The sequence below is a fragment of the Toxorhynchites rutilus genome, chromosome 3 (assembly GCF_029784135.1).
Source record: "Toxorhynchites rutilus septentrionalis strain SRP chromosome 3, ASM2978413v1, whole genome shotgun sequence".
NCBI classification, from domain to species: domain Eukaryota; kingdom Metazoa; phylum Arthropoda; class Insecta; order Diptera; family Culicidae; genus Toxorhynchites; species Toxorhynchites rutilus.
In genome coordinates this window covers 194,843,168-194,863,331 of record NC_073746.1, presented here as the reverse complement: position 1 = coordinate 194,863,331, position 20,164 = coordinate 194,843,168, and the positions used below count along the sequence as shown (strand labels likewise).

General features: G+C 41.2%; 1 long non-coding RNA gene across 1 annotated transcript; it reads right to left on the bottom strand.

Moving 5' to 3' along the window:
- Positions 1-3,018: 3,018 nt before the first annotated feature.
- On the bottom strand, positions 3,019-4,127 carry LOC129778437 (uncharacterized). The gene is made up of 3 exons (XR_008743438.1): positions 3,990-4,127; positions 3,494-3,930; positions 3,019-3,437 (listed from the first exon to the last, which is right to left on the bottom strand). It is a non-coding gene; the product is annotated as an uncharacterized LOC129778437 (long non-coding RNA).
- Positions 4,128-20,164: the final 16,037 nt, after the last annotated feature.

The window sequence follows — 20,164 nt, the reverse complement described above, 5'->3', positions numbered from 1 at the left end:
GATTGCGGGCGCATACAATATTGGATACGGAAATATCCTACTGATGGGTAAGAATAATCTTCTGAAGCTATCCTGTTAATTGCGATTGATTGAAAAACCACAAAACCAAATGTATTTGGTCACAGTGTTACATGGATAGAAAACATTCAATTAAACTCTTTCACATGAATATATTTTGAAAATTCCCAAAGGAACTGGCAGATTATTTTCCAGCAATGATTAGATCTTTCCGGAACTTTCTCGATGCTGAATGGCATCCTAACGGAAAGAGTTCTGCGCGTGTATGTGTCGATCCTTCGCCGTCCACCTCCTCCAGCACGTTAGGCAACGATGTTGTCTTGTCGATGTCCTCACGAAAAATGAATGTGTCTCACCACCAGAAGATCGCTTAAGTATGCTTTTTGTGTGTGATTGAATCGAGAGAAGGTGTGGTTTACGATGGCAATTTGGAAGGCAAGCTAGAGGGGAATGAACTCTCTGAGCTCGGAACTTTCGGCGACTGAGCAATAATCGATTGCGGGCGCATACAATATTGGATACGGAAATATCCTACTGATGGGGAAGAATAATCTTCTGAAGCTATCCTGTTAATTGCGATTGATTGAAAAACCACAAAACCAAATGTATTTGGTCACAGTGTTACATGGATAGAAAACATTCAATTAAACTCTTTCACATGAATATATTTTGAAAATTCCCAAAGGAACTGGCAGATTATTTTCAGTAACGATTAGATATTTCCACATTTTCCTCGATACTGGAAGCCCACCAGTGGTTGATGCCAACTCGATAACCACCTGTTAATAGCACTTGATTGAAACATATTTGGTCACAGTGTTACATGGATAGAAAACATTATATACCAATTGGTGATTTCAGTAGCCTGTTTTAAAGCAATTTTAAGACTATTGAAACAAGTTTTTGGATCAAAAAGTAACAAGTATATAACGCGTAGACATTTTATCTTTCGAATGAAGTGTTTATCATACCATTTCGTTCAGTTGTTTAGGAGCTATTAACGCTCAAAATCTCGGTCTCCGGCGTAACGCTTTCGTTTTCGAAACTTTGATTTTACACCCCGGTATAGAAATGAAAGACGTAGTCCTACGTCAAAAGAGTTTAGGAAATACAGTTCAATGCTATCGAAAACATTATCCAAAATAATAATAAAACACAAATTGATTTTTTCATAATTTGTTTGCCAGGATCTGATGAGTATGTGAATTTGGCAGTTGTTCTGAGCTTATTGATAGTTGGTAACTTTCCAGATTATTCAATTTTCACCAATTCTTAAATTGTTTCCAGATTGAAAGTACAGTAATTTACAATTAGTTCGACATTTAGCTAATTGGACGGACATGTAATGCGACTTATTTAGTTGGACATTTTTGTAAACCTAGAGATCCAAATTATGACCCCACATTGAAAGTCGACACTGTACCACTGTCATCGCAAATGTTCAATTACAGGTTAAAATCGCCTCCAATGCGACACTGAGTGGCGCTTCGGCACTTCGCATTGAATGTAATTTACTGTACAACATGTCACAAAGCTGGATGGGAAGAAATTTTCTAACTGTGAAAGCTGTGGCGAGTGGCAACAAATCGCTAAACAGGAAGGTTTAGCCGAACAAGATGGGGATATCGAGTGATAACAAAACAATAAACTCTTTAGATTGAAGATAATTTTGTGATCCTGAAAAGGACCCTTTTTAGCCTGCATGTGAATCCAACGAGCGAACAAATCATAATGAATGTATTTTTTTGCCATCGCTCCCTTTCAACGATCATTCGTTCGTCTCGTTGGACTCGCCTCTTTGGCTGAGTCTGCCGATTTTTCTCTATCCTGTGAGTGTGTACCGCTAGAGTATAAAACACGCGGACCCCAAAAAATATCTTATTTTCTTTCAAACCGTAAACCCGTGTGGTTGTACGGCATCGGCATCGTGGACGTAACAAAGGAGGACAAGTTAAGGGAAAGGCAAAGTCTCACTCGAACAGTGCAGGGTTCCAGTTCCCTGTTGGTCGCATTCACTGATTGCTCCGCATGGGTAACTAGGCCGAATGGATTGGTGCCGGAGCACCAGTATACCTAACAGCGATTATAGAGTTTCGGCCGTCGAAGTGCTCGAGTTGGCTTGCAAAGCTGCTCACGACAATCAGAAAACCCGCATAAAGAACAGAGCAGCTTCGGTTCGGCGCTCATCAAGGCAACAATTAGTTTCAGTGAGTGGCAAAGTGTTTCTCCGGCACGTCGCATTAAATGTAATTTACTGAACAACATGTCACAAGCTGGATGGGAAGAAATTTTCCAACTGTGAAAGCTGTGGCGAGTGGCAAACGAATAGCTAAACAGGAAGGTTTAACCGAACAAGATGGGAATATCGAGTGATAACAAAAACACAACACCAAAGGTTCTTTTGAGAACCATCAACATATTCATAAAGAGTAAACAGTAAACTAATCCATTTTTCAGGTAGATAGGTAGGTATTCACGTAGGAGAAGAAAATAAAACAATATATTTAAAATATATATTTAACAAAAGCTGTCCCCTTTGTATAGTCCTACGTCACTCCGGTTATGTCCCCGACATTACCCACCCGTCTTTTTTACTTTTTTTCTTTGCCTACCACTTCTTGAGCGGGGCAGGGAGTGGACTACCTTCTTATTCTGCGCACTTTGCGAAAATCGATCAAATTCTATATTAATATCGAACGGATGGCCGATGATGAGTTGAGAAAGGCTTCGGATAGAACGCACGGATTCTCGTGTTAGGTGCGGTTTTAAATCCCCACATTCCGTTTTGCCTGCCAAGATCGATGAAATGTCAACAATCGACCTCAAATGCTGCCACCTTGCAATCGAGTTATCGACCTTTCATATGCATTCATCGAACAACTTGACGCCACTTTTTCGCCAACATGTGCAAGGCGTCGACCTGCTCGAGCGCTGCTTCCAGCACTGCTTGCTGCTTGTTTGTATTGGTTTGTTATTGAAAATGAAAAGGAAATACATTGATCGATTTTAATCATTTTATTGAAAAAATAATAATAAAAAACCATGTATAATAAACATAAGGTATATAATGGAATCGGTGCATCCGGGTTGTCTGGATTGACGATTCAAATCCGACTGAGTACATTGATGAATACCTCCTTGCCCTTGATGACACAGATATGTGGCTGAGGAGGATTCTTCAATGTGCGTGAAGCACGGGATCTCCGATGGGGAAAATTGCTCGAAATACTATCGATGGCCAGGTCCTGCTGCTGTTGCTGTTGATGCTGTTCCCCGGAATAGCACCCTGGACTTAAAGGATACTGCTGCGGGAAAGCTGATGCTGTTGGCTGGTGTGACAGAAGTGGAAATAAGCAATGTGGTGATGAGGGAAATCATCTTTCTCACTCGCCGATTGATTGAGTCGGATGTATTCATAGCTGAAACAAAATAAAATGATTAGTAAGTGAAAAGCAGAAATGAAATCCCTACTCACCAGTTGTATGATCCGGATAAAAATGCGAACATTAAAATATCATGCGATTACGTTCGCTAACCTCGCCTATTTTCATTCTACTATACTACGGAATCAGTGCATTCGGGTTCCTCCGGGGTGGTAATTCAGCTGAGCAAGTTGATAAATACCTCCTTGTCGTTGAGTTTTCGTGTCTGAAGAGGATTTTTGAATGTGCGCGAAGCACGAAACCTCTAATGGGGAAAGTTCTTCGCAAACCATACCATGGTCAAATTCTGCTGCTGCTGCTGTTGATGCTGTCCCCCGGCATTGCCAACAGGGGTTGGAGGTTACTGCTGCAGGAAAACGGATGTTGTTGGCTGCTGTGATAGAAGTGGAAATCCGCACTGTGGTGATGGGAGAAATCATCTTTCTCACTTACCGATTGATGGAAGCAAACGAGTCGAATGTATTCATAGCTGATAAGACAAGATAAAATAATTAATAAATAAAAAGCCGAAATATATTTCATACTCACCAGTTGTATGATCCATTTGTTTTTGTTTGAGATGACAGTTTAGCGGAGTGGAAAAAAGAACCACCAGTGATGCCATTTGGTTTGTTTAATTATTCAGTATTTTCGACTAACGAACTATCCGCGTTGACGATATTGGGGAATAGGCATGACAGTATGGATTTGCAGAACGAATGAATACACTTTTAAAATGAAAATTATGAATTAACATGATTTTTGCTTAATCAAATTAGTACTCTATGTAAGTGAAAATCACCATTGCCTGCAAGTGGTGAAAAAACGTCATAAAAAAATATGTTTTGAGATAATTTTATATTATAATGACAAGTTTTTTTGAAAATAGCTGAACGTCTATAGAAAATAATTCAAATTAGGGTCATGACAACGTACTTTAAGTAGGAAAAATTATGCCAAGAAAAAAATTTCATACAAATTTTGGCAATTATAAACTGATTCGGGCCGACTAATGTGATAGAGAATAGTTTGCCTCATACAAACTAATGCCGTATCCAGATGTCGATACCTCATCGTCGTAATCGTGAATAGGTAACAGCGTTACGGTCGTTGTTAGGTCGATGTTTTTTTCGTCGATTGGATTGTGGGTCTCCATTATTATTTGTCTAGTGTAAACATTTGTGAGGTACTATCCTTTGTGAAATGTGCTAGTTTATCATCGCATATACGAACGTCCTTCAGATAGTGTAGCTGTGGATGTAAATTCGAAAAATGGAAAATACAAAATGCGTTGCATAGGAAAGGGTTATAGATGTTTTACCGTTGGTCGTTTGCGAGATTTGATTCATCTAGAACTGATGGGTGTCGGTTTTGACGTAGGATTACGTCTTTCGGGAACATATTGGGGTACAAATTGAAAATAGAAAATCGAGCACATCGTGAAAATTGTCCAATTTCAAACGCTTACTACTAAGTCATTTCATGATGGATTGATGAGATTTTTGCGTCAATCGATTTCGACACTCCATAACAATTTTTTATATTGAATAAAATAATATATGTCATGAAACTAACTATCGAACAACTGAAAAATCTCAATCCCTATTCTAACGGAAATATCCACTTCTAATTGGTCGAAATTGACGACACATGCGGCGGTTCCCTAACAACGACATCAAAACCAAGCTGCCTGGGGGAAATCGACATTACAAATATATGCAAGTCGGGGGTATTTCTATATTGCAAATAGGGTGAGTGATTCGATTAATTCTAACAAATAAAATTTAAATTTGGACTTCAATGTTCGTGTAATTTCATACCGATATTGTATTGTGAAAAATTTAGCATAAGCGTAATTGTAAAATTATTTATGGTAGCGGTTGTTTTAAAAATGACTTGATACATGAAACGATTTATTTCAAAGTTCATGAATAAAAACCAAGGTGTGTTTCCGCTCGAGAACGGGTCGTTCGGTAGAAGCTGTCTGTTTTGTTGTGTTCATTTCGAGAAAGAGATTTCCCATATGCTCTACGTATAGTATTAGGTGTTGTTAGTCCAATTAATTTTCGCATTCGATTGAATAAACGCTCAGAAAGTAAAAATTATAAAACAAAATTACCTTTTTAATTTCAAATATGTTTTCTCTATATCAAAGTAACATGTTTTTACTGATGAGAAAAAATGATAATTGTGTTCGGTATTGGTAATTATCTTATATTACATTGGTGAGTTTTTTTTCTTTATTTCATCCATACATAACACAGCAGGCATCTCGTCTAGGGTCATAGAGGGCGGTTCTCATCATATCTCATGCCACTTCAGCATCTTCTATCTGATACGCACCACCCAACGACTGTTTACCATACTTCTGTCATCATCACTCGGTAAACACTGGTGGAGTGAACAACCAATACCCAACTACCGAACAAAATTGCCCTTCTCAGGGCCACCAAATCATTATCAAAGAGTTTAACGATGTAATCTTTCAAACATATCCAAAATCAACAGTTAGCCTAACGGAATCCTACGTCAACTATGCGGTCGTGTCTCGGACACAACCTTCCTGTGATTATTTTTTTTTAATAATTATGGTCACAGACGCATACTGGTTTCATTAGATTAACAATCTCATATTAGTAATAAATTTAAAAAAAACGGGTGGGTAATGTCGGGGACATAACCGGAGTGACGTAGGACTATACAAAGGGGACAGCTTTTGTTAAATATATATTTTAAATATATTGTTTTTTTTCTTCTCCTACGTGAATACCTACCTATCTACCTGAAAAATGGATTAGTTTACTGTTTACTTTTTATGAATATGTTGATGGTTCTGAAAAGAACCTTTGGTGTTGTGTTTTTGTTATCACTCGATATTCCCATCTTGTTCAGTTAAACCTTCCTGTTTAGCTATTGCGTTTGCCACCCGCCACAGCTTTCACAGTTGGAAAATTTCTTCCCATCCAGCTTGTGACATGTTGTTCAGTAAATTACGTTTAATGCGACGTGCCGGAGAAACACTTTGCCACTCACTGAAACTAATTGTTGCCTTGAAGAGCGCCGAACCGAAGCTGCTCTGTTCTTGATGCGGGTTTTCTGATTGTCGTGAGCAGCGTTGCAAGCCAACTCGAGCACTCCGACGGCCGAAACTCTATAATCGCTGTTAGGTATACTGGTGCTCCGGCACCAATCCGTTCGGCCTAGTTACCCTTGCGGAGCAATCAGTGAATGCGACCAACAGGGAACTGGAGACCTGCACGGTTCGAGTGAGACTTTGCCTTTCCCTTAACTTGTCCTCCTTTGTTACGTCTACGATGCCGATGCCGTACACGGGTTTACGGTTTGAAAGAAAATAAGATATTTTTGGGGTCCGCGTGTTTTATACTCTAGCGGTACACACTCACAGGATAGAGACAAATCGGCAGACTCAGCCAAAGAGGCGAGTCCAACGAGACGAACGAATGATCGTTGAAAGGGAGCGATGGCAAAAAAATACATTCATTACGATTTGTTCGCTCGTTGGATTCACATGCAGGCTAAAAAGGGTCCTTTTCAGGATCACAAAATTATCTTCAATCTAAAGAGTTTATTGTTTTGTTATCACTCGATATCCCCATCTTGTTCGGCTAAACCTTCCTGTTTAGCGATTTGTTGCCACTCGCCACAGCTTTCACAGTTGGAAAATTTCATCCCATCCAGCTTGTGACATATTTTACACTAAATTACATTCAATGGCACGTCGCATTACCACCACTCAGTATCGGATTGGAGGTAATTTTAACCTGTAATTGAACATTTGCGATGACAGTGGTACAGTGTCGACTTTCAATGTGGGGTCATAATTTGGACCCCGAACTCTATGTTTACAAAAATGTCCAACTAAATATGTCGCATTGCAGGTCCGTCCAATTAGCTAAATGTCGAGATAAGTGTAAATTACTGTAAATTTCAATCTAGAAGCAATTTAAGAATTGGTGAAAATCAATAAGCTCAGAACAACTGCCAAATTCACATACTCATCATATCCTGGCAAACAAATTATGAAAAAATCAATTTGTGTTTTATTATTATTTTGGATATTGTTTTAGAAAGCATTGAACTGTATTTCCTAAACTCTTTTGACGTAGGACTACGTCTAACCGGAAGATATTGGGGGTGAAATGGAAATCTAGGCACTGAACAAGTAGGAAAAAATGCAAGATTTGGAACGCTTATAACTCGAGCATTTCTCAATAGATCGCAAAGATTTTTGCATCAATTGATAGGAAATATATCTACGCATCTATCATAACGAATAACATTTCATTTTGCTTGAGATAAATAATTGAATAATTGTGAAATATCAAGCATTGTCCAAATACACTATGTGCCCATTTTTGATTGGTCCATTTTGTGCTCCTCAAATCGTACCGACCAAAACGGGCAACCAGAGCAGCAGCGAAATAGAATGAAGCACGATTGGAAAGGAAAAAGAAAAAAATGAACGAAACATCGGTCGCAGTCTCACACATGCGTAATTCTCGAGCCAGCCAGTCAGCTTAAAAATCCCCGCTCCGCTGCCGTAACGATCGTTCTCATCCGAACCGTACACCACATCGTTTCGCATCACCTCACATCAACAAACCAACACAAGCAGCCATGGTTGGATATGGCAAAGGAGGAAAAGTGAAGGGAAAGGCAAAATCCCGCTCGAACCTTGATCTGGAGTTCCCGCTCGTGTTGATCTGGAGTTCCCCGCAAGGGTAGCTAGGCCGAGCGCGTTAGTACCAGTGTACCAGTCCACCTAGCCGGCGTTATATAGCTTCGGCCGCCGAAGTGATCGAGTTAGCTGGCAAAGCTGCTCGCGACGATAAGAAAACCTGCTTTCGGAACAGAACACATTCGGTTCGGTGGACATCAAGACAACAACAGGCAGTTGCAGCGAGTGGCGAGTGGCAAACGCAATCGCAAAACGGCATCAGGTAGCAGAAGAAAAAAGTTTGTTCTTTATACAAACTGCTTTGGCGGCAAATCCAGAACAAGGCGGCATCGAGGGCGTTCGAAATGGTTTTTTTCAAAACCACGAGTACTAAGTTTTCTAAATTGGAACCATTCCATAAAACAAGGCGCTTTTCAGGGCCATTAAACCTTCCAAAAAAGAGTTTAGGAAATAAAGTTCAATGCTTTCTAAAACATTATCCAAAATAATAATAAAACACAAATTGATGTTTTCATAATTTGTTTGCCAGGATTTGATGAGTATGTGAATTTGGCAGTTGTTCTGAGCTTATTGATAGTTGGGGACTTTCCTGATTATTCAATTTTCACCAATTCTTAAATTGTTTCCAGATTTAAAGTACAGTAATCTACAATTAGTTCGACATTTAGCTAATTGGACGGACATGTAATGCGACTTATTTAGTTGGACATTTTTGTAAACATAGAGATCCAAATTATGACCCCACATTGAAAGTCGATACTGTACCACTGTCATCGCAAATGTTCAATTACAGGTTAAAATTACCTCCAATCCGGCACTGAGTGGTGGTAATGCGACGTGCCATTGAATGTAATTCACTGTAAAATATGTCACAAGCTGGATGGGAAGAAATTTTCCAACTGTGAAAGCTGTGGCGAGTGGCAAATGCAATCGCTAAACAGAAAGGTTTAGCCGAACAAGATGGGGATATCGAGTGATAACAAAACAATAAACTCTTTAGACTTTTTGTGATCCTGAAAAGGACCTTTTTTAGCCTGTATGTGAATCCAACGAGCGAACAAATCGTAATGAATGTATTTTTTTGCCATCGCTCCCTTTTAACGCTCATTCGTTCGTCTCGTTGGACCCGCCCCTTTGGCTGAGTCTGCCGATTTGTCTCTATCCTGTGAGTGTGTACCGCTAGAGTATAAAACACGCGGACCCCAAAAAAATATCTTATTTTCTTTCAAACCGTAAACCCGTGTGGTTGTACGGCATCGGCATCGTGTACTCAACAAAGGAGGAAAAGAGAAGGGAAAGGCAAAATCCCGCTCGAACCGTGGTGGTCTGCAATTTCCCGTAGGTGTATCCGCCAATTGCACCGGAAAAGGTAGCTAGGTCGAGCGCGTTAGTACCTGTGTACCAGTCCACCTAGCCGGCGTTATATAGTTTCGGCCGCCGGAGTGATCGAGTTAGCTGGCAAAGCTGCTCGAGACGATAAGAAAACCTGCATTCGGAACATAACACATTCGGAACATAACACATTCGGTTCGGCGGACATCAAGACAACAGGCAGTTGCAGCGAGTGGCGAGTGGCAAACGCAATCGCAAAACGGCATCAGGTAGCAGAAGAAAAAAGTTTGTTCTTTATACAAACTGCTTTGGTGGCAAATCCAGAACAAGGCGGCATCGAGGGCGTTCGAAATGGTTTTTTTCAAAACCACGAGTACTAAGTTTTCTAAATTGGAACCATTCCATAAAACAAGGCGCTTTTCAGAGCCATTAAACCTTCCAAAAAAGAGTTTAGGAAATAAAGTTCAATGCTTTCTAAAACATTATCCAAAATAATAATAAAACACAAATTGATGTTTTCATAATTTGTTTGCCAGGATTTGATGAGTATGTGAATTTGGCAGTTGTTCTGAGCTTATTGATAGTTGGGGACTTTCCTAATTATTCAATTTTCACCAATTCTTAAATTGTTTCCAGATTGAAAGCACAGTAATCTACAATTAGTTCGAAATTTAGCTAATTGGACGGACATATAATGTGACTTATTTAGTTGGACATTTTTGTAAACATAGAGATCCAAATTATGATCCCACATTGAAAGAAAGAAAAAGTAAAGAAAAGTAAAAATTTACTGATCCGAGGACCAAAGCAGTAACGAAGCACAAGTGACCTAGCGAAAGGCGTGTTCCAAAGCCAAAAAACAAAACGGCCCCTCTCAGGAGGATAGGAAGGAAAGGAGTGGAAAGGATTTGGGTGGGATTAGTGGATTGGGAGGGGGTGGGAGTGGTATGGGAAGGAAAGAGGGGAGGAGTAGGTGTGGGGTGGGGTGAAATGAAATGAAATACAGTTTGAATAGATAATAAAATATAGTGGTTTTGAATTTAATGGTATATAGTATAGCTGAAAAATGGAGAGGTTTATTTAATGAATTTATTCTCCTTGGTGAGTGTGGCTGTAGGAATAGGAAGTTGATTAAAGTATAATGTAATGGATAGAAGATAGATGTGGGTATGAAAGTATATATTATATTATTTGTTATTTAATATTATTGAATGCGTGTATATACATGTATGAATACCTTCCTTCCGACCCGTACATACATGTGTATACACACATAAACACGCATACATGACTGTGAAGTGGCGAACTTTAATAAGCACTTTCCAAGGTATTTAGTATTTCGGTTTAGATTTTACCAAAGAAGTCGGTTTCTTTCAGAAACGCAATTAAATTGGTTTCTTGGATCTCGTCTCTACTGAGGATATCTCGGAGACTCTGACCTATGTTGTGTCGGACTCGAGCATCTTTGGTATGTTGACATTCAAGTAAAAGATGGCTAACGGAAACCGGAGCTTCGTTGCAAGCACATTGGGGTTTTTCGGCTCTGCAGAACAAGTGTGAGTGGGTGAAGTTAGTGTGCCCAATTCGAAGACGGGTAAGGACTTGCCTTTCCCTACTATTGAGGCGGTCATCCCAAGGGAGAGTGGAATTTTTAATTTTATGAAGATGAGTGGGACGGCTGTTTATCCAGCCTATGTCCCAGCTTTCATGGACTTGCTGTTTTACCCAGCGGACAATGTCAGATGGAGGACAGGGCATGTCTGGGGGATCTATTTTGCTGCCCTTGCCGGCCAGTATGTCGGCGGCTGTGTTTCCACGGATTCCTGAGTGACCAGGAACCCAGCAGAAGGAGATGTTTTTATTTGAAGCAGCCTCTTCTGTTTGCTTAATCCATGGGTGTTTGCTGTTTCCACTCAGAAGATCGTGGAGACAGCTAGCTGAGTCTGAGAATATTGTGGTAGGATGAAACTCATGGGTGCATTCTTGGGTAGCTATTAAAAGGGCGAAAGCTTCCGCACTGAAGATGGAGCATTGCGGTGGAAGAGAAAAGCTACCAGTGTATCTACTCTCAAAGATTCCACATCCAACTCCATCGGCACTGACTGAACCATCTGTGTATACCTGGTGGTTGATTTGAAAATTGGATGCAACGAGGTTATTGAAGCAGGCTTTGACTTTTGGAGAAGGGTCTCCCGCTCGAACTGTCTTGAGAAGTTCAAGGTTAATGTTCGGCGGTTTGACGTTCCAATTTCTTCCCGTCGCAGATGAACGTTCACATATATCGGGAAGATCTTTGTTCGTGAGATTTTTGAACCATGTTTTAGCTCTATGTATTAATGGGACATTGTGGTCGCTTTCGGGGAGTGACAAGTGACGGATGGCTTTATTGGTGATGGCTTTTGTTACCAGGTGGGTGAAGGGGAGTTGCCCACTTTCTGCCATTACAGCAAGAGTAGGACTGGTGGGAAAAGCGCCAATTGCGAGCCGAATTGCTTTATTGTAAATTGGTTGAATGGTGTTTAACACCCTGTCCCCTCCACGGCTGAAGGTGCCTATTCCGTAAAGGATTTGTGGGACCAACCAAACATTTACAACATTTAGCAACGTCTTTCTATGACCAGAGGCTAGGTTGCCTGCGATAGACTTGATGATGTTCAATTTCTTTCTGGTGGCTATTTTGGTCTTTTGGGAATGTGATAGGAAGTTGAGTTTCTTGTCGAAAGTAACCCCTAGTATTTTCAATGTCCTCATTGTAGGGATCGGGATTTTGTTGAGCTGAAGATAGGTTCTCCTTCTGAGAGCTTTTCCGATATGTATGTGTTTGGATTTCTCCGGGGAAATTTTAAAACCTGTTTTTAGAGCCCAGTTTTGGATGGAGTCTAAGGTTTTTTGAAGCCTCTTTCTCTGAATTAAGCCGAAGCAGCTCGTAGAGATAAGAGTGATGTCATCTGCATAGAGTATGACCTTTATATGGTCCGGGATAATCTCGAATAGAGATTGCATGGCAATGTTGAAGAGGGTTGGTGAAAGTGCTGAGCCTTGTGGGAAGCCGTTTTCTGGGATTTTTAGAGAAGATTGGTGGTTGTTAATAACGGTTTTGAAAGACCGGTTTTCTAGAAAACTTTTAACGAAGAGACCTAATCTCCCACGAATCCCCCAGTCGAAAAGGCTTTTCAGCACTGGGTACCTCCATGCCCGATCGAAGGCCTTGGATAAATCCAGGGAAACAATATCAATGTGGTGTAATTTTTCAGTTGCGTCGTCTAGGATTTTTTCGATTGCTACAAGGCAATCTTCTGTACCTTTTCCCGCACGGAAGGCGAATTGTCTGGGATCAATCAGCTTATTTGACTCTAGAAAAGTCGTTAAGCGTCGATTGACCATTTTTTCCAAGACTTTCCCAACACAACTTAGGAGAGTGATGGGGCGGAAATTGTCAAGAAGATGGTTGTTCATGTCTGGTTTCGGGATACAGATCATTAAACCCTCTTTCCAGCAACTGGGGAGGGTTCCACTGTCCCAGACTTTGTTGAGGAGCTTCAGAAGTGCTTTTTTCCCGAGATGGGGTAGATTCTTAAGCATAGGGTAGCTAATGTCATCAGGTCCTGTGGATCCTTGTTTGACTTTGTTCAGTACCCAATCGAGCTCTTTGAGGGATAGGTTTTTGTTGAAGTCAAATTCCACATCGGTATGAAAATCGATGGGAATTCTTTCGCATTCCGTTTTGTGGGTTAGAAAGGTTTGGTCGTAGTTTTGATTGGAGGAGGCGGAAGCAAAGAAATCTCCAAACGCCTCGGCGATGATTTTCCGGTCATTGGTGTATTGACCGTTAATTAGAAGATTATATTCTTTGCTTCTTTTCTTTCCATGAAGCCTGCCAATCTTACTCCATAAATCCTTTGTTGACGCGTTGGGATTAATTTCGCTGACGAATTTAACCCAACTGTTGTGCTTGGCTGTGTTGATAGCAGTCTTAGCTTCTTTGCGAGCCCTTTGGAACTCTGCAAGCAGAGTGGGTCTCAGTGGGCTGTCCGGATGGGCCTTTCTTAATTTGCGTAGGGCCTTACGTCGACCTTTGATCGCTGCCTTCAGCTCAGGCGACCACCATGGGACACATTTCCTGCCAGGGATGCCACTGGTTCTGGGGATGTGCACCATTGCAACTTCTAGGACAACTTTGGAGAATTCCTTGGCTGTCCAATCTCGTTTAGCGGAGAGGCGGTTTTCAATGTCAAACTGATAGCCAGCCCAGTCAGCGTATTCAAATTTCCATCTTGGCCTTGTTGAAAACTCTGGAGAAGTTTGGCCGAAGGAAGTGAAGATTGGAAAATGATCGCTTCCGCAAGTATCATCGTGGATGTTCCAAGAAAGTTTTGAAGATAGTTTGTCTGATACTATAGTGAGATCGATGGCTGAAGAAGTACCAGAATAATGGATTCTGGTGTGTTGGCCGTTGTTAAGAAGGAGAAGAGAATGGTCGGATATGAAATCCTCAATGATGGATCCTTTTCGATCGAGGTATGCACCTCCCCAGGCGTATGAGTGGGCGTTGAAATCACCCATAAGCATGATTGGGGCGGGAAGTTGGGCGAACAGATGGTCCAGTTGGCCGCGTAGAGTGTTCGGATCGGAATCATTAGTGATGTAGATGCTAACGACGGTGATTGGAAAGGGGTGTTTAATGCGCACTACCACTGCCTGAAGATCAGTGGTAATGGGAAGAAGATCATGTGGAGTGCCATCTTTGATTGCGATTGCAACTCCGTTTTTTGAGGGGTTGGGACCCTCTTTGAAATATGTGATATATTTTGAGATGAAGTGTTTATCGAAGTTGTTTGGAGTCATAGTTTCTTGAAGGGCTATGACTGTGGGATTAGAGTTTGAAATAAGCATTTTCAGTTCTAGAATATTTCGTCGGATACTTCTGATGTTCCATTGTATCCCGAATTTCTGTGTTGGAGTGAATGTGTTGGTGTTTTTAACTCTAATTCCTAAGTCTTAAATGTGTGTATGTTTGAACTATTCAAAGAGAATTAGTTCGATGATCCTTTACCCTTGGAAAGAGAAGCTTTTGAGGTATTGGTGTTGTTTTTGTTTGGTGTAGAAGTCTTTGGAGTGTTTGTTGTGTTTGTGTTGTTTTTTGTTGAATGTGCGTTGCTGTTGTTGTTATTGTTGTTTTTTGTTTGATGTGTGTTGTTGTTGTTGTTTTTTGTTGGTGTTGTGTTGTTATTTGTTGGTGGTGTAGTTCTTTGTTCGTTTTTTGTTCTTTTCTTGTCCTTGTTATTTTGGATTTCATCTTCGGATTTTTGATCTGAATCAGAAGATGATCCTTTCGCCATTTTCCGTTTATTTTTATTTTTGTTTGGAACATCAGAAGTGTCCATTGAAATGACTGATTCGTTTTCAGATTCCGTTGTTGAGCTGTCGGTTGTCGACTCTGTCATGGAAGTATCGATTGTAGTGTCAATTGGGGGAGTGCTTTCGCGGCTAGAAGAGGCCGAAGCGGCCGAGGCGCAGTTACATTTGCAGTTGCAGCTGGGTGTTGGCTTTTGCAAGTTGGAGAGTCTGTCTTGCAGAACACTTGCAAAAGTTGGTCCATTATTTTGACCGTTGTGTTTTTCTTTCGCCTCTTTGTAGGAGATACCATAATCGATTCTGATTTTTGTGATGTTGTTCTCGGTTTGCCATACGGGGCATTTCCTATTCGAAGAGGAATGGTCCCCTTGGCAATTCAAGCAAAATGCTGAAGCGTTGCAGGTTTTAATTCCATCCTTTTGTTCTGGATGTTCCTGTCCACAATTTCGGCAAAGCGGGTTCTCGCGTTTGCATCGCTTGCTCGTATGTCCAAATTTATAGCATTTGAAACATTGCATTGGGTTGGGATAGAAATTTCTAGTCCCAGCCCGAATAAATCCGAAGTTAATAAAATCGGGAACAACAGTTCCACGAATTGTCAAAATGAGAGTAGCGGTTGGAATAACAATGTTATTCTCCTTCCTGGTGATTCGCTTGACATCGATCACACCTTGATCGGAAAGCTCTGTCACCAGTTCGGATTCTTTGATGTCAATTACATCACGGCAAGTAACAACGCATTTACGTTGATTTAGAGTAGGGTGGTAAATTACTTCGATAGGGGTTTCATCGATCAATTTGTTGATTAAAAGGAGCTTACCAATTATATCCTCGTCCTTGGCCGTAAGGATATACTGCGTCCTCTTTTTGTCGTCCCGTTGTGGTCGCGCTGTGTAGTATTTCTTCCCTACAGCGTTGGCGATCGTCTTACTCACGACGAACGGGTTAGTCGGGATCGCGTTCTCTCCTGTGGCACGAAGTAACAGGATCTGAAGGTTGCCGTTCAGTGGGTCGGCCCACCTTGGAGCAGTACTTTGGGTAGGTTTACCCTCGTACAAATTTGTAGCCCGGCCTCCCGGAGGCCCGGAGCTACTTGAAGCCATGCTTCTGCTTGACTATACCTAGGTTATAGTCAGCAGGTACGGATATAAAACCACTAAAATTCCTTATGGGGGATATTCACTAAGGGGTATTTTCCCAGAAAATCACACTTTGTTCCGATAAAGCACTTTGAAAAGCCACCAACAGGTGCAGAAAATTTCAAATTACACTTAATCTAATAATTGCTTCAGTCACTTCACTGTTTGTATGCGTGTTTTTTTTTTTCTTTTTAGATTTTATTTAATAATTAAGATTCACTATTAGCACTACAGAAAAAAACTGGCAACACTGCCCGAAAGAAAAAAGGGGGCGTGGCGTCAGTGACGCCGAAAAAGCGCGCGCTTTTTCCGGCGAACCGGTGAGCACCGCCACCGCAGTGAACGTTTGTTGATATCCTCTTCTGCTATCCTCGGGTTGCGATGCTGAAAATCAATTTGTATTTAGGACTAATCAAGCCTTCAGAAAGGCTGCTCTAAGCATTTGATTAGTTGTGCGAGAAAACTCCTATTTTTCCGTACTCTTTTACAAGGGCGCTAAAAACACGACCGAATCGGTTGAATGTCAGTAGCACCTTGATGTATTTTTTTGCCATCGCTCCCTTTTAACGCTCATTCGTTCGTCTCGTTGGACCCGCCCCTTTGGCTGAGTCTACCGATTTGTCTCTATCCTGTGAGTGTGTACCGCTAGAGAATAAAACACGCGGACCCCAAAAAAATATTTAATTTTCTTTCAAACCGTAAACCCGTGTGGTTGTACGACATCGGCATCGTGTACTCAACAAAGGAGGAAAAGAGAAGGGAAAGGCAAAATCCCGCTCGAACCGTGGTGGTCTGCAATTTCCCGTAGGTGTATCCGCCAATTGCACCGGAAAAGGTAGCTAGGTCGAGCGCGTTAGTACCTGTGTACCAGTCCACCTAGCCGGCGTTATATAGTTTCGGCCGCCGGAGTGATCGAGTTAGCTGGCAAAGCTGCTCGAGACGATAAGAAAACCTGCATTCGGAACAGAACACATTCGGTTCGGCGGACATCAAGACAACAGGCAGTTGCAGCGAATGGCGAGTGGCAAACGCAATCGCAAAACGGCATCAGGTAGCAGAAGAAAAAAGTTTGTTCTTTATACAAACTGCTTTGGCGGCAAATCCAGAACAAGGCGGCATCGAGGGCGTTCGAAATGGTTTTTTGACGTAGGACTACGTCTAACCGGAAGATATAGGGGGTGAAATGGAAATCTAGGCACTGAACAAGTAGGAAAAAATGCAAGATTTGGAACGCTTATTACTCGAGCATTTCTCAATAGATCGCAAAGGTTTTTGCATCAATTGATAGGAAATATATCTACGCATCTATCATAACGAATAACATTTCATTTTTCTTGAGATAAATAATTAAATAATTGTGAAATATCAAGCATTGTCAAAATGCACTATGTGCCCATTTTTGATTGGTCCATTTTGTGCTCCTCAAATCGTACCGACCAAAACGGGCAACCAGAGCAGCAGCGAAATAGAATGAAGCACGATTGGAAAGGAAAAAGAAAAAAATGAACGAAACATTGGTCGCAGTCTCACACATGCGTAATTCTCGAGCCAGCCAGTCAGCTTAAAAATCCCCGCTCCGCTGCCGCAACGATCATTCTCATTCAAACCGTACACCACATCGGTTCGCATCACAACACATCAACAAACCAACCCAAGCAGCCATGTCTGGACATGGTAAAGGAGGAAAAGTGAAGGGAAAGGCAAAATCCCGCTCGAACCGTGTTGATCTGGAGTTCCCCGCAAGGGTAGCTAGGCCGAGCGCGTTAGTACCAGTGCACCAGTCCACCTAGTCGGCGTTATATAGTTTCGGCCGCCGAAGTGATCGAGTTGGCTGGCAAAGCTGCTCGCGACGATAAGAAAACCCGCATTCGGAACAGAACACATTCGGTTCGGTGGACATCAAGACAACAGGCAGTTGCAGCGAGTGGCGAGTGGCAAACGCAATCGCAAAACGGCATCAGGTAGCAGAAGAAAAAAGTTTGTTCTTTATACAAACTGCTTTGGTGGCAAATCCAGAACAAGGCGGCATCGAGGGCGTTCGAAATGGTTTTTTTTCAAAACCACGAGTACAAAGTTTTCTAAATTGGAACCATTCCATAAAACAAGGCGCTTTTCAGGGCCATTAAACCTTCCAAAAAAGAGTTTAGGGAATACAGTTCAATGCTTTCTAAAACATTATCCAAAATAATAATAAAACACAAATTGATTTTTTCTTAATTTGTTTGCCAGGATCTGACGAGTATGTGAATTTGGCAGTTGTTCTGAGCTTATTGATTTTCACCAATTCTTAAATTGCTTCTAGATTGAAAGTACAGTAATTTACACTTATCTCGACATTTTGCTAATTAGTCGGACCAGTAATGCGACATATTTAGTTAGACATTTTTGTAAACATAGAGTTCGGGGTCCAAATTATGACCCCACATTGAAGGTCGACACTGTACCACTGTCATCGCAAATGTTCAATTACAGGTTAAAATTACCTCCAATCCGATACTGAGTGGTGGTAATGCGACGTGCCATTGAATGTAATTTACTGTAAAATATGTCACAAGCAAGGTTTAGCCGAACAAGATGGGGATATCGAGTGATAACAAAACAATAAACTCTTTAGATTGAATATAATTTTGTGATCCTGAAAAGGACCCTTTTTAGCCTGCATTTGAATCCAACGAGCGAACAAATCGTAATGAATGTATTTTGTTGCCATCGCTCCCTTTTAACGCTCATTCGTTCGTCTCGTTGGACTCGCCCCTCTGGCTGAGTCTGCCGATTTGTCTCTATCCTGTGAGTGTGTACCGCTAGAGTATAAAACACGCGGACCCCAAAAAAATATCTTATTTTCTTTCAAACCGTAAACCCGTGTGGTTGTACGGCATCGGCATCGTAGACGTAACAAAGGAGGACAAGTTAAGGGAAAGGCAAAGTCTCACTCGAACCGTGCAAGTCTCCAGTTCCCTGTTGGTCGCATTCACTGATTGCTCGGCAAGGGTAACTAGGCCGAACGGATTGGTGCCGGAGCACCAGTATACCTAACAGCGATTATAGAGTTTCGGCCGTCGGAGTGCTCGAGTTGGCTTGCAAAGCTGCTCACGACAATCAGAAAACCCGCATCAAGAACAGAGCAGCTTCGGTTCGGCGCTCATCAAGGCAACAATTAGTTTCAGTGAGTGGCAAAGTGTTTCTCCGGCACGTCGCATCAAATGTAATTTACTGAACAACATGTCACAAGCTGGATGGGTAGAAATTTTCCAACTGTGAAAGCTGTGGCGAGTGGCAAACGCAATAGCTAAACAGGGAGGTTTAACGGAACAAGATGGGAATATCGAGTGATAACAAAAACACAACACCAAAGGTTCTTTTCAGAACCATCAACATATTCATGAAGAGTAAACAGTAAACTAATCCATTTTTAAGGTAGTTAGGTAGGTATTCACGTGGGAGAAGAAAATAAAACAATATATTTAAAATATATATTTAACAAAAGCTATCCCCTTTGTATAGTCCTACGTCACTCCGGTTATGTCCCCGACATTACCCACCCGTCTTTTTCAAAACCACGAGTACTAAGTTTTCTAAATTGGAACCATTCCATAAAACAAGGCGCTTTTCAGGGCCATTAAACCTTCCAAAAAAGAGTTTAGGAAATAAAGTTCAATGCTTTCTAAAATATTATCCAAAATAATAATAAAACACAAATTGATGTTTTCATAATTTGTTTGCCAGGATTTGATGAGTATGTGAATTTGGCAGTTGTTCTGAGCTTATTGATAGTTGGGGACTTTCCTAATTATTCAATTTTCACCAATTCTTAAATTGTTTCCAGATTGAAAGCACAGTAATCTACAATTAGTTCGACATTTAGCTAATTGGACGGACATATAATGTGACTTATTTAGTTGGACATTTTTGTAAACATAGAGATCCAAATTATGATCCCACATTGAAAGTCGACACTGTACCACTGTCATCGCAAATGTTCAATAACAGGTTAAAATTACCTCCAATCCGACACTGAGTAGTGGTAATGCGACGTGTCATTGAATGTAATTTACTGTAAAATATGTCACAAGCTGGATGGGAAGAAATTTTCCAACTGTGAAAGCTGTGGCGAGTGACAACAAATCGCTAAACAGGAAGGTTTAGCCGAACAAGATGGGAATATCGAGTGATAACAAAAACACAACACCAAAGGTTCT